The 14,883-nt window shown below is 38.4% G+C and overlaps 1 long non-coding RNA gene across 1 annotated transcript in view; it reads left to right on the plus strand.

Annotated features, from left to right (window-relative positions):
• The first annotated feature begins 12,304 nt into the window (after positions 1–12,304).
• The window catches only part of LOC107502198, a 35,675-nt gene continuing 33,096 nt past the window's right edge, over positions 12,305–14,883 (plus strand). The window contains exon 1 of the long non-coding RNA XR_001594944.2: positions 12,305–12,478. This is a non-coding gene — a long non-coding RNA (uncharacterized LOC107502198). The remainder of the gene's footprint in view (positions 12,479–14,883) is intronic.

The following is a 14,883-nucleotide window of genomic DNA, read 5'->3' on the forward strand; positions in this document are numbered from 1 at the left end:
CAGCCTTGTGGTTCTCTGTCTTCTGTGTACCGCTCAGAAGTGAACTGATCTGATGGTCATGGTCAGGTGACCTGGGTTAGCGTCTCCTGCTATAAGGATGTTCTCTGCCCCTCCCTATGTCAGGCTCGACACTCCCTTTGAGGACAAATGGTTACCTCCCTCCCAAACACCAAAGCCGACTTAGATTTTTGGTTACCATCTTTATTCTTTAGCAGTGTGACATAAATTCTCAGTGGGAATGGTAGAACTGACGACTTCAACTGTTTTTGAAATCGCTCTTCCCCTCACACAACAGTGATTAGTCCTTGGACCAAGATGTTGTGATTCTACCGTTTCTTTAGTAGGATATACTTTCCTAAGTAATATCTTGGTTCTTCTTAAAAATAGACGTATGACAGAATAACATATAAATCATACCCACTGTTATTCACATAATGCTTTCTCCTTAATTATATAACATTTAGTATATAATTATATAACATTTATTAGGAGAGGCAAGTCGCTGTTTAAAAAGCAGTTTACTTGCCAAAGAAGAAAACACAAAAGCGTAATAAAAGTCGATGATACCTCATGTATCTAGCAGTGCTACACTTTGCATTAACTATAAAATATGTTAAACAGTATTTTTATTCTTTATGGATAACTTAATATCATTGACGTGACCATCTTGTAACAAAGTAGACTCCATTCTCACTACTGGAAAAAGTTGGGTGATTGGAAGTGTTGGAAACCTTTTGGGAAAGATTATAACATATTGGGGCCAAATTATGAAAAGCCTGGGTATCCTAGATTTTAGGACAACACATTTTTAAAAGTTGAAGAAATAATGCATTCTATGCCTTTGATGAAGTACCTAGAATAATGACTATTAACAGGGCAATAGATTTTGAAAGGGGAATCCTGATTCTAAAGTAAAAAATACTTAAAATGAAGAAATCAAGAGCATTTGATGGAATGTGGGTCACTTCAAGTTCAACCATAAAAGTCTGGGTGGCATCCTTGCTTTGACTCTGACTCCTGAGGTAACCTCAGTGCAGGGTTTCTCAGCATTGACATCATTGGCATTTTGGGCCAGGTAATTCTTCACTGTGGGCAGCTGTCCTGTACACTGTAGGGTGGTTGGCAGCGTCCTTGAATTCTGCCCACTGTGGGCTGTTAATACCCCCTCCTCCTAGGTATGATAACCAAAAGTATCTCCAAACGTTGCAGCGGGGGCAGGGTGGGGGGATCACCTAGTTAGGAAACACTGCTTTAGGCAAGTCAGCAAAATATATATATTTTAAGTACAGAACTGCTCTGCAATGATCATACTCCCAACTTGAGCAAACATTGCTGTCAGGAAACTAAAACTAAGAATTTGGGAAAGGTCACCCAATCACTTTAAATCTCTTCAAGTTTCCAACAAATTAAACGAATTTCACATGAAATCTCCATATCAGGTAGTAATCTTTGTGAAATGACAAAGAATGTGAAAAGAAAATGGTGTAAGCTACGGAACGGTAGGATCGACAAATGTCCCCAGCAGTTATATAGCGTACCATTAAACAGGTGGTTTAATTTAGAAAAGAAAATATAATCATAGGGACTACGATGCGTTTATGAGAACTAAGCAAGCAAACAACTTAATTTCTTTTTTATTTTTTCCTTTTGGATACATTACTAGTTCGGGGAGCGCGCAGGCGGAGCGCGCAGACGCCAGCTGGGCGTGCTGCAGTTGGGTTCTGACGCTAACCACCTGGAGCTGGCGTCAGTTCCCCTGCGTGCTCGGTCCTGCACAGGGCTGCCCTCACTTCACATGCAGCTGGGGTCCTCAGGGCACCCACACTTCTGGCAAACTGGCTACCAGTCCAGGAGGTTCCTATGACAATAAGTCACTGGAACTTTTCACAGAACTCAGGAAAGTGCAGTACTTACAATTACAATTTTCCTAGAAAGAATGCCCACAGGGAAGGGCAGGGAAGGAGCACGGGACTTCCACGCCCTCTCTGGAGGGAGGACCTATCACTCCCAGGGCACGAGTGTGTTCACAGCCAGGACGCTCCTCTGAGCTTTGTTTTATACTGGGGTTCGGGCATGATTGATTAAATTATTGGCCATGCAATTGAACTTCATCGCCAGTCTTCCTCCCTACCTTGGAAGTTGAGGAGGTTGAAAGCCTCAGCTTTCTAATCATAGGGTGACCAGCCCTCATCCTGAAGCTATCTAGGAGTCTATTGGCTAACAAAGACGGCCCCTATCACTCAGGAAATTCCAAGGGCTTTTGAAGCTCCCTGCCAGGAGCCTGGGACAAAGACCAGACAAATTCTTTATTATACTGTAGATATATGTAGATAGGGAGAACTGGGGAAATCTAAGCTATCTTGACTTTAGCAAGACAGCTCATAGAGATTCTTCCCATCTTGGTAGAAAGCATAGAAATATTGGCTATTTAATGTATAGGCAGCAGAATTGATAGTAGCTTAAATAATTATATCCAAAAGACATAATATAATTGATTAGCCTAGAGGAATAAAAATTAAATTAGGCCAAAGAACGGCTCACCTCCTATAAAATTTCCAGATGATATAAAACTAGGAGAGATAGCTAATGTTTTTAGAAAAAAACAAAAATTTAAAAGCCTTTCGCATGTAAAAACACAAAGGCTTGCGTTTCCGTAGATATTAAGGACTCAGGCTCCTTCTGCTCTACCATCTTTGTTTTTCATTCTCAAGATTACTTCATGGTCCACAATGACTTCCAGAGCTTGAACCATAGCATTCATATTCCATGCAGGAGGAAGGAAGAAGGAAAATGGAAAAATAGGTATACCTAATAGCTGCTTTAGTGCCCTTTAAAAAGCCTTCCACAGACTTTCACTTATAACTCATGGGCTTGAGAGAGCTTAGTCACTTAGCTGCAAGAGAAGCTAGAAAACATTTTTTTTTTTTTAGCTGAGTTCAGTGCTGTCCTACCTCCAAAACCAACCAACTAACCAACCAACCAAACAAACAAAAAAGCAAACAATGAACTGTACAATTGTAAAAGGCTAAAATAGGACAATAATTAACCAAGTGAAACTAACAAGATGGAATAAGTAAATTTGATTTTGTATTAAAGTGAGTTTAAAAATTATAACACATCTCACTTTCAGGTGTCGATGAAAAGTTTGTTAAATAAAATATTAGCAAATGTAATCTCGTAATGTAGTAAAGGTATAATACTTGTCAGAGTAGGGATTATTTCAAAATGCAAAGATCGTTTAATACTTAAGTCTAATTTGTCACTCCTCTCTACTCAGAACTTAGGTAAATTGGCTCCTCTTGGTCAATTTTTTTTCTTTTGGTTCTTTTTCTTCAAAATTAAAAGCAATATTTCAATGAGTATACAGACAGTGCTACAATAAACATTTTTTTTGTACATCTTTTAAGAGCATTCAGTTTTAATTTTAAAAAATAGAATTGGTAGGTGAAAGTAAAGGCACATTTTACATTTCGTTAAATCTGACAATTTGACTTTCAAGAAGACTGTCATTTCACAAGCAAGGCAGTGTGTAGGAGTGCCTGTTTGTTCATAACTTTGCCTAACACTGGTTATTCTCACATTAAAAAAAAACTTTGATAATAAGATAATGACAGAAAAGTAGAACTTCATTGTAGGTTTTTTTTTTTAACTAATAGTAAAATAAATTTTAGAAAACGTCATTGTAGTTTTGTTATTTTTTTATAAGTAAAATGATCATCTTTTGAAATCCTATTGGCTATTTTTATCTCTTCTACAAATTGTGTTTTTTTGTCTTTTCTCATTTTACTCTTTGTGATTTGGAGAAACACATTCTCCATTAAAGATATATTTTCTAGTTTGTTATTTACCTTTTAACATTGTCTTTAGAAACTTTTTCCATAGGGAAGTTTTAAATTTTTCATTTTTTAAATTTATTTAATTTTTTTTTCTTTTCTTTATGGCTTCCAGTCATAGTGTCATGTTACAAAAAGTCTTACCTGGAAATGTTTAATCCATTTTAGTTTTTGGCTTTGTGAGTGATATTAGATAGATATATAATTTTCCCCCTCAAAGTTTGAGTATTTTTCTAAAACTTGTAGATATGCTATGCTTACAATATATTAAATCTCTATTTATATTCATAAATTTTATCATAGACTTGTTGCACCTATATGAAGAAAATTATAAAATTTAACTGCAAAACAATTAGTAAAACTTGGATAAGTGCAGAGTTGCACCATAATTCCAAACTGAGAGAATCAATACTGCATAGGTTCCCATTATTCCAAAATTCATATAATATTTTTAGAATTTACAAGAAATAAGTATCCAACCAAAAAGAGTGAAAAAAGAAGCATTATGAAGGGAACTTGACTTACAGGATATTGAAATACATTATAAAGGCGGAATAAATAAAATAGCAAGGTGAGCTGTGCAAAAAGAGACAAAAAGAATAAAAAGCCAAGAAATGAATTGTAGTAGTCAGTAATTGATGAAAGAGCACTTCAAATCAGTGAAGAAAATACACATTTAAAATAAAAAGGGACGGGGTCTGCAATATTATGATCTAGTTATTTTGCTAAAAATATAGTGAAATCTTTATACCATAATCACGAGTGGCTTAGAGAGTTAAATGTAAAGCAAAACAATAATAAACTAGAAAAAAATTTTAAATGAGTGTATATTTTGTAGAAAATAATACTCTTTCTAAATAGGTAAGGGAAAAAAAAATCACAAAAGAAAGTTTCCATATTTTTCATTGTATAAGAGGTAAAACTTCCAAACATCAAAACACCATAAGCACAAATACAAAGCAGGTTACTAGCTGTGAAAATATTCTTATTATCTAAGGATTAATTAGATGCCTAATCAATAGTAAAATAGGCAAAAGATGTGACAGGACAATATAGGAAAACTGAGGATAAATGAAGACGAAATAAAGATGAAAATCCTCACTAATTAAAAGAATTCAAATTAATATAATAGATAATTTTTACCTAATTTTGCAAAGATTTAAAAATGATAATAGCACTGTTGGTGAGGTAGGCGAAACAACCATTTGTATGCTTCTAGTGAGGACGAATTGTTGCAGGCTTCCTGGAGGACAATATAGCAATAAATATCAAAAGTTTTAAATACATTTTTTATTTCTACCTAGTACTATTTTTAGCAAATCATTTCAAAGAAACAATCAAATATATTCAAGTTACATATATATAAACATATATAACTGTTTAAATTTCTTGCCATAGTATTATTTTTTAAAGTTATTATGAGGCATTTAAAAGACAAAAAAAGCATGAAGATTAGTGCAGTGAACATCCATGTACCTACCATTCATTTTCGATCTGTTGATAAAGAAATAAATCATTATCAATAGAGTTAAAACCTTTCATGCCTCCCTCTGCCAGTGCTTTCCACAAGTGAAGGTGGTGTCTGTACTATGATGGGGTATTGTTTAACTATGAACTTCCTACGTGTCTGAGTGAGAGGGAATTTATTAAATAAATTATGACATTTTGAAGCGGCAAAATATTATTTATGAAAATAATGAATTAAAAATGATTTTTACAACTATGATATAATACATATTATTGAACATTTAGAAAAATAGTCTCAACATGAAACAAAACTCTAAAATCACCCATAATTCCACTAAGCAGATGTAACCCTTATACTTTTGTTGGAGTCTGTTGTATCATCTTATCTTCTTTAAAAATAGTTACTTATTATTTAAAAATTAAATCACGTTATACATGTAGTCTTATAATTTTCTTTTCTTCTTAGAAATCCTTAAGATTTTCTTCTCATTTTACAAAATATTATTTTAAATATAATTTAACAGCTGTGTGTATTTTATTATATAGGCGAATATTTTTGATATTTTTTATCCCAGAATTTTTCCTCATTATGAATCTGCAGTAAATTTTTTTGTTGCTAAATCTTTGCTATACAGTGATGATTATTATGTAAACTCTTAGAAGTGGAATTTCTTGGTTTAAAATTCTAAACAAAAACAACATTTTTTAAGAGAATATTTAGTGACATGACATATTGTTAAGTAAAAAAGCAGATTACAAAATAATATATGCAGCATGTTTGCAAATGTTAAAAGATGTATGTGATGTGAAGAGACAAAAGAAATACAGCATATCGAAATGTTCGCAAGATATCTCTGGGCAGGTGGATAATAAGTTATTTTTATTTGCTTTATGCTTTTCTCTGTTGTCCAGTTTTTCTACAGTAAGCATTTACTACCTTATCTATCAGAAACAAAATAATAGTGTTTTAAAATAATTAAATAAATATTGAAAAATCACACAAGTGGAAGGTCTGGGGAATAACGGCTTCATAACTATCCTTGTGAAAAAGACCTGAGGGTCATAGTGAACCACAAGTTCAAAGGCAGCAAGTTATTAGAACAGTTTAAGAATAAAATGTCATATTATGTTGTCTAGAACAAAGCAAAATAGTCCTTTCATAGCCTACATCTATGGGACTACAAATGTCACACTGTATTCTGTAGACATGATATGTTGTGTTCAGATAAGGGGCACTAGGTTGTTACAAGGGGTTTGAAGCTGGTATAAATTACTGGGCCCAGCCATCTAGTAGGCATCAGGGGCTATTAATATTGTATGTCAATATAAATCTGCTCTTGCTGGGGATGCCTGAAAATAACATTAGGGTTCTAGCCCCCTTCTTGGCATCTTTCTCCATTGAGAGTGGAAGAAACTAGACGTCTAAACCATGGTGTTGAGAGAGGAATGGTGGACTCAAGTTGAATCAAGGCCAGCATTTAACTCCAAAGGAAGGCAGTCTGGGAAATAGGGGATACAGACTTTCAAGGGGGTGATTAGAGAGAGGCAAGTGACTGCACTGTGATCGTAGCTGACATACTATTTTGGAAGAGGTATTGAGACAGGGCTCAATCCCAGGCAAGAGTGAGTTACGTTTTCAGGGACTGGTAGGCATCCAGTCTTAGAGTCACACTATGGAACACAACAAGGTTTACACACCAGCAAAAATGCCCATGCCCAGGACCCATGCTAGTGTCATGGGCACAACTATGATAGCAAGAATGTAAAATCCCTGTATTTTTCATGTATCATCATTTTACCTAGAGGCAGAAAACTTAATTTGGTTAATTTGTGCTTATTGATCACTAATCAATTTCTTTTTATTCACTATAGGTCCCTTCTCAGGTAGTTTGAGGTTCTGTTCCTCTTCCATGCCTCATGGTGAGGATCCGCCTGGTTTTGCCCAGTCCCTCTCCCTGGGATAGAGCCATGCCCTATTAGTGGCCTCATGGTTGGCAGTCACTTGTGTGGCTCTGGAGTCCTAATTGCCCCCCAAATCCTCACCCCTTGTTCTACCCGATCATGAATTATTCTGCATACCCACTCATCCAAAGTCAGACCCTTGGGCAAATCCCACAGGAAGTACCTTATCCCGGATGTTACATCCTAGCTGAATAATCCTCATCTCCTCACCTCCTTGTCTACTCTGGGTGGCCTCTAGTAGATCCACAAGTCCTTCTTTACTGCTACACCTGTCCAATTGCTGTCTTATAATACAAGAACAGTATTGACATTCTATAGTATACTGGGCAATACCACAAAATCTGATTTCCTCCCTTCATTTCAGAAATTTTAGTAACATATTTGCAGAAAGATTTTGAAAGAATTAAAATGCCATTAGTATCTCAAAGTGATTTAAATTATTTTAAAGTGAAAGGAAAGGTAGAATGTAAAATTGGAATATCTTCTGGTACGGTTCATTATGAAAAAGAAACTCCAGAAATAACATGCGAAATGAAGCCACCTCGACAGGGGCAAATATCAAATTCTTTAAGGGGCAGACAAACTATGAGAACAGATGGGCAAACCGAAAACTTACCAAGTTTGTGAACTTTTCAAATAAGCTAACCAAATTACTGGCAGACGTGATTTGTGTCATATTAAAAGAGGGTGAGCTGACCAGAAGCGTATCTCAGAGAACACTGACAGTTATTTTAATGGAGGGAGAAAAATCTGGCATGAAAAAATAGAAAATTGGAGCCACTACTTACTCAGTAGCATTTGTTTACAATATGAGAGATATACAGAGAAAGAGATGTGTGTGTGCGTGCGTGTATGAGAGAGAGAGAGAGAGAGAGAGAGAGAGAGAGAGAGAGAGAGAGAGAGAGAGAGAGAGAGAGAGAGATTTTTTTCCTAAAATCATTCTTGCTCATAGTAGAGGCTTAACTAATTTTTGTTGAATGAACACAGTGTGTGTGTGTGTGTGTGTGTGTGTGTGTGTGTGTGTGTGTGTGTGGCGGGGGAGGGGGCGTAGTGTGAACTCCAGGTGCTCCAGATGGAATTTGTAGAAAAGTCCTCTCCTGCGCACATTAAGATCACTTAAACAGATCTTTCTTTGAAAGGGAACCTGTGTGTGGATGTGTGTGTAGGAACTTCTTAGGTTATATTCGCAGGGCTGGTCCTCAGCTGGCATATGCTCACTGGCCAAATCTGGTGCTTATGGTGATTGGTGTCTGTTCTGATTGGTTGGGACAAGTAGAACTGGCCGTTAACTGCTGTGACTAGCATCTCTGCATTTGCATCAACCAAAAGAGGTCACTGAGGCAGAGGCAGAGTAAATCAGCAGTGAAGGGATGGATATTAAATTGATGGTATTGAAAAAAAACTAACTATTTGAGGAGTGGGAGCGGGAAATCAGAACAACAAATTACAGAAGCAATACAAAGTTAAAAGTAAAATACTACTACTAATAAGAATCTATTATAAAATACAAATAGAAAAAATAGGTGATTCAGTTTCATGTAGAGCAACAGAAAACGAAGAAAACAATCACTAAGAAATGCTTGATACATTTATCTAAGTAAAAATTAAAAATTTTATATATCAAAAATCATGAACAAAATTAAAAGGCAAAGAGTAAAATGGGGGAAGACTCATTTGCCAATTACAAAAAAGGACTGATATAAAAGGTTCATATAAATAGGTTAAAAAAGCATTAAGGTCTCAAAAGAAAAATGGGCAAAGGACATTAATAGGTAATTCACAAAAGAGGAAATGGCTAATAAACATCTGAAAAAGCTGTTGATGACAGCAGTCCCAAATAAATACAAATAAAACAACAAAGCCTTTTTTAAATCTATCAAATTAGAAAAGATTTTTTTTTGGCAATGGCATTAGTCATTACTAGGGACATTAGAGAAAAATGGCATTTTTTTATATATTGCTGCTAGGACTGAAAATTGCTACAGCTACTCCTAAAAATCAATTTGACCATATATTTTAATAGCCTTAAAAAAGATTGATATATATGGATCTTGTAGTGTATCTTACAAAATTATAGAAATCTAGCCTACCAAAGAGTCTTAACCTCAAAGAATTATGCACACAGATTTTCATTTTAGCATAATTTACACTAGCAATAACTAGAATCCACATTCAACAAGAATTATGTTGTTATGATGTAAAATTAGGCAGTCATTAAAAATAAAGTGACAATTTTTTTGTGACATAGGAGAAAACAATTAATAAAAAAGCAGAATGTGAAATGTTATATATAATAGGTTCAAACCAAAGTTAAAAAAAGGAAGGTAAAAAGACTAGAAGGAAATCACCAAAATATTAACAGTGGTTAATTCCTATTGGTGGGATTCTTGGTTTCTTCTTTATTGTTTATTCTCTCATATCACTTATACTAAGTTGTCTACAATCAGCATATATTACTTTTATACTCAGAAAAAAATCATTTTAAAAGGAAATCTCTAGAATTAATCTAGCTTTTACCTGACAAAAAAACACCAGAGGAAAACATTTTGATGAATTGTTTTGCAATTCTTTTTAAGGCAGAATTTCACAGTTCTATTTAAACATAAGCCCCAAAGTAATAGCTATATTTTTGGCAGAGCAGTATTAAATAATAACTAGGCAAAAAATATGTATATGTAATTTTTGTAAACAATGGTTTAAAGATCTTGATTAAAAAATACCGAAGAATAAAATTTCCTTCACTCAATGTTTAAGCAAGAACACAAACATTTTTGTCTTATGTCATTGTTATTAACTAGTTTAAAAACTACGCAGGGCACTTTGCTTCAGCTTCCATTTTTTTGCAGTTGATGAATGTATTGTCCTTTGATCTCAAGATCAACAAAATTTATGATGTGGAGATCACTTGCTCCATGCTTTCCCAAATCATTCTCCTCCACCTTCTCTTGCTTTTATAGCTGTCTGTCCTCTCGGGTACATTCACAGACTAGTGAGAACCCATGTCTTTCCCCTAGAGCCAGCCCCAGGCAAAATTGTCGAAGAGCCGAAGAGCCGAAGTTGGTGGCACTTCCTTTCTCCAGCCCAGCGTATGGTGCATTCCCACCCTCTCAAAATCTGCTCTCACATACTTTAATCACACTACACTAAGCAACACTAACACTTTTGAGCATCTCCTATACACCAGGCATCCTGTTAAGGGCTTTCACCCATACTATTTCATTTTATCCTCACAATAACCTTGCAAAGGTTTATTTGCCTCGTTTTACAGATGAGGATGCTGAAGCCCTAAGAGGTTAAGAAAGTTGCCTGTGGTCACACAGCTAGCCATAAACAGTACAGTTCAAATTTACAGCCAGAGCTAATTCGAAAGCTGTGCATATTATCAATGGGTGGGGCCAATTCTTTGGACCTCAGAGACCTTTTCCATGTCTCTGAAAGTCGATCATACAGATAGTCTATTTCCCAACTAAAATTCAGATTACTCTTAAATTCAAAAGAGTCTAAAGCTTTTCAGTTTTCTCCCCAAATAACAGAAATTTTCTGAAGAATAAGGACATGTGCCTAATTATATCTAGTAGGTGTATCAGCTGAAAAGAACCTTACTAAATGAATTTGGGTACCATTCAGTTTCTCAAATTGTCACACCTTTTCTGAAACCACATAATAGATAACAAGAAAATTCACAGGCTTGTCTTTCTGTGAGCTTAACAGCATTTCCCCACTAATCTAAAGATCCTCCCAGAAGGTAATTAGTTTCCCAGCTTCCCTCTGTAACTAATAGAGATTTAAAAACACTAATTCTCAAGGAATTCTTCTTTACCCCTTAATCAATTCTAATTCTGCTCCTAACTAGCGATATGCCCTCAGGCAATTCACTTTGGGCCTCTGAGCTACAGGTTTCTCATTTGTAAAAGGAGAATTGGATTGAAAATCATACCCTTCTCCTAAGGTTGTGGGGAGAATTAAATGAGATCATGCAAGTCAAGTTTTTGATACACAGGGGGCTCAGGAAGGTGTACTTCCTTCCTTATTTCACTCCTTCCTCTGCTTTGCATATATAAAGATCAGTGTCCTAGAAGTTTTTTTGACCTTTCTCTCCAGGGCACTAAATTCCTTTCCTTGGCTCTTTTCTAAAGAGACCTTGTTTTTCAATCATGTACTTATTGCAACTTCTCTATTCCACATCACATTAAAAACGAGACCTAACAGGGTTTGGGTAAAGCCAGTAACTAATCTCTTTATCTTTTCCCTTTTTACTTACCCCTTCTACTAGAACTCAAAAAAAAAAAAAAAAAAAAAAATCCCTTCCCCAAAAGGATAACAACAAACGTAGAATGACAGAAAAACAATGCTCCCAAAGTTATCAAATAATTTTTCTTCAGTAGTCAAATAAAGAACAATGTTTGTCAAGAGGATGACTTAAAAATAAGTAAAAATCGAGGCTTTTCCTATGCAACTTCCTATTCATCATTTGTCAGCAGCAGCTCTTTGGCAAGGCGGTGGGGGGTCATTTGACACCTGGCCTGGGCTGTGTGAAAGCCTGGCCAATACCTAACATGTGGATCACAGAAATGTTTGTGGTGAATATGATATGAGGAGCTGAGAGACTGGGCTGTTTCCCACTTAGTAATATTTAATGGAAATACTTTTGCTGACTTGATTATAAGGAATTCTTCTTGGTGGCTAAAGAATTGGGGGCTAAAATCTTCCAGCTGGAGGAGAGCTGAAGCACCCACTTCATGATTTAAAGTTTAAGTAATATGAATTCTGTGTTCAGAAAACTTCCCCACGCACTCCCGTTAGTACATCCACTGATTTAGAAAATGCCAGGGGCCCTGGAAGTGTGATGTTTCTGATAGATTTTTTTTTTTTTTTAATTTGCTCAAGGCTCCAGACAGTTGGTGCTAAGTGTCTACAATTTAAAGTTTTACATATCTTCCTTCCTTAGGCTGTCATATGTCTACCTATCCGGTCCCGAACATCTCCCTACATAATCTCTCAGTGGACAATGACATTCCTCTGCTGGGAGATTTTTGCGAGCACGCACGTCCGCAGGGCGGTTCAAATTCCATCGCTCAGATTCTGTTCCCCGCAGGTCAGACGGTGCGGTTGGCTGGGCCAGCGTGATGTGCACAGCTGCCCCTCTCAGAGGCACGGAGCACAGGTGCTGAGTCGCCTGCCACCGAAGTCGCAGGGAAACTCTGCCACACTGATATGTGAGTTCCAGGCGTTTTAACCTCAGATGCTCGAACCCCGTGGGTAAAAAAAGTCTGCACCACGCGCAGAGCTGTTGTCACGATTAAAGCCCCTCTGTCCCTCTCCGGCCGGCCCCGCATTCACGCCGACGAGGTGGCTCGGATTTGCACCTCGCTGCAGAAGTCTCCGCTTGCTGCATCTTTACTAACATTCCGCGCGGTGTGGACGCGCTCGGCGGCGGCGGCGGCGGCGGCGGCGTCTCAGCCTGTCCCGCGTAGGCGGGGGGACGTCTCTGTCCCCTGCGGGCGACGGTGACCGCAGCCCCTTCGGCCCTCCGTGGGCGTCCCCCGGGAACCCCGCGCCCTCCTGGGGCGCCGCCGCGTCTGTCCTCGGCCGAGCGCGCCGCGATCTGCCCGCCCGTGGCACGCTGCGCGCGCGCCTCTCCGCCGCTGCGCCGCCCCGGGCGCCTTCCCGCCGGGTCCCGCGTCCGAGGGGACGCGGCGCCGGGGCCGCCCCGCCCGGGCCCGCGGCCCCGCCACGCCGCGCCTCCGCCCGGGCGCCGAGCCGCAGCTGCCTCGCCGGGCCTTGTCGCCGACCGCGCTGCAGCGCAACCAGAGGCGCCCCAAAGGCGCTGTCGCCTCGGCCGGCCCCGCGGCTTCGCTGAGCTTCAGCTGCCTCCCACCCCGCAGAAATCCGCATCCGATGGGATAGTTAGTTGATTATTCCCAGCGCTTTTCCCAGGTGTTCGGCTATCCCGGTTTTTAATTACTCTGCATTCTCTTATGATTCATCTCTTTCCTCTTTAGGGTTGCGGGCAGTTCAAAGTTTAGACTTGGAATATTAAAAAAGCGTTATTTACAGTCGTGTAAGGAGGGACAGGTGGGGATGGGGAACTGGATACTTAGTGAGTTTTTAATTTATGGACAAAAATCATTTCACCGTGTGACCTAGGCGCTTAATTTTCCTCTCTAAACCTCAGCTGTTTCGTCTAGAATATAAAATTTAAAACAATTATATCTCACTTGCCTTAAAGCAGAGAGTTGTTCAGATGACCTCATGATGTATCTTCTAGGGCTAAAATCTCTTTTGATTTTGTGATCTGTAGATCTGAAATTTAGGGTTGGAAATGCATCATTTCTTTAAAGTAGTGAATGAAGAGCATTTTCCGTGAAACAAGTAGCAAAAGCAGGGAGTCATTTTTCTCTCCCTCTCAGCAGTTGGGGGAGACTTGAGGTCTCCACACTCTAAATGCCAGTGTCATGAACACAGTCAGGAAGTAAGATATGTGAATTATCTGATCCTTCAGAATTCTTTGTGTTACTGATTCTCTCTACTAATATTGAGAATGCAAAGTTAATTATATATTTTGAGTTTTTTCTCCTCGTCTCACGTTTTCAATCCTAGAAAGAAGGGGGAGGGGAGCCACCAGTTCCCTTCTTTAAAATTAAAAAAAAAAAAAAAAAATCAATCCCATTGACCAATGTGGAAAATCAAAGACCCCAAATCCCTTCCATTACCCTCCACTGTGATTAAAATTGGAGTGTGCTGAAGAATTCTATTTCAAATTGCAAGGAAGCAGACTCCTCTTGCCCTTTTTACTTTGGGGACACACAGGGGCATGTTAGGGACATGCCCTTATAATGCCTGTTTTGATCCAGGAGTTTTAAGAGGCCACATCTTAAAACCAGATGAAACGGCTGAATGCTGACCTTAGGTGTGCCCAGTGTGAGGGATGTAGTGCAGAGTCTTCAAAAAGAATCCAGAGTATTTTTACAGGATGACTTACCTGTGCTTACTTTAGTGAGTCATTTTATACATGTTGTTGTTTTGACCCACCCTTTTTCTGGGATACAAGAGGCAACCTTCTGTGAGAGGGGGAGAAAGAGAAGGAAGATGTGTGAGCTCCCCCTGGTGCTCTCCTGCATTCAGGCCGACTGAAGAGAAATGCAAGGGAGCACGTCTACACACGCGTAAGGAAGAGGAAATTATCTGTATTATTTCCTTTTAAAGGTCCCACTTCCACGCAGATGGGCAGAACGTTGCAAATCAAGATCTCCAGGCTTTGGCCCTGGATTGCTTCTGTGTGCCCCTTTGCTGGTGTGGACCGGGCTTTCCTAGCTAATGCCATTTCTGTCCAGAGTTGAAAGAGGGATCCTTGCATTGTCAGGGGAGCACGTTTACAAAGCAAAATTTAAAGGGGCAACTTGATAGCTGTCCATGGATGGGGTTACTCTTGGAATCAAATTGGATTACTTTTTTTCCAGAGTTGTTCTCTTTGTTAGTCTACAGTTGTTCGTTTGACTGAAAAATTGTCACACAGATCTTGTTGTGCATGTAGGCATCACAAAGATGTCATGGGACTCTAGTATGAGCCCACTTGACCAGTGGGGCTTCTCATTCTGGACCATACCTCCCATTCCAAATA

This window comes from Rousettus aegyptiacus, unplaced genomic scaffold (assembly GCF_014176215.1).
Source record: "Rousettus aegyptiacus isolate mRouAeg1 unplaced genomic scaffold, mRouAeg1.p scaffold_m13_p_12, whole genome shotgun sequence".
NCBI lineage: Eukaryota > Metazoa > Chordata > Mammalia > Chiroptera > Pteropodidae > Rousettus > Rousettus aegyptiacus.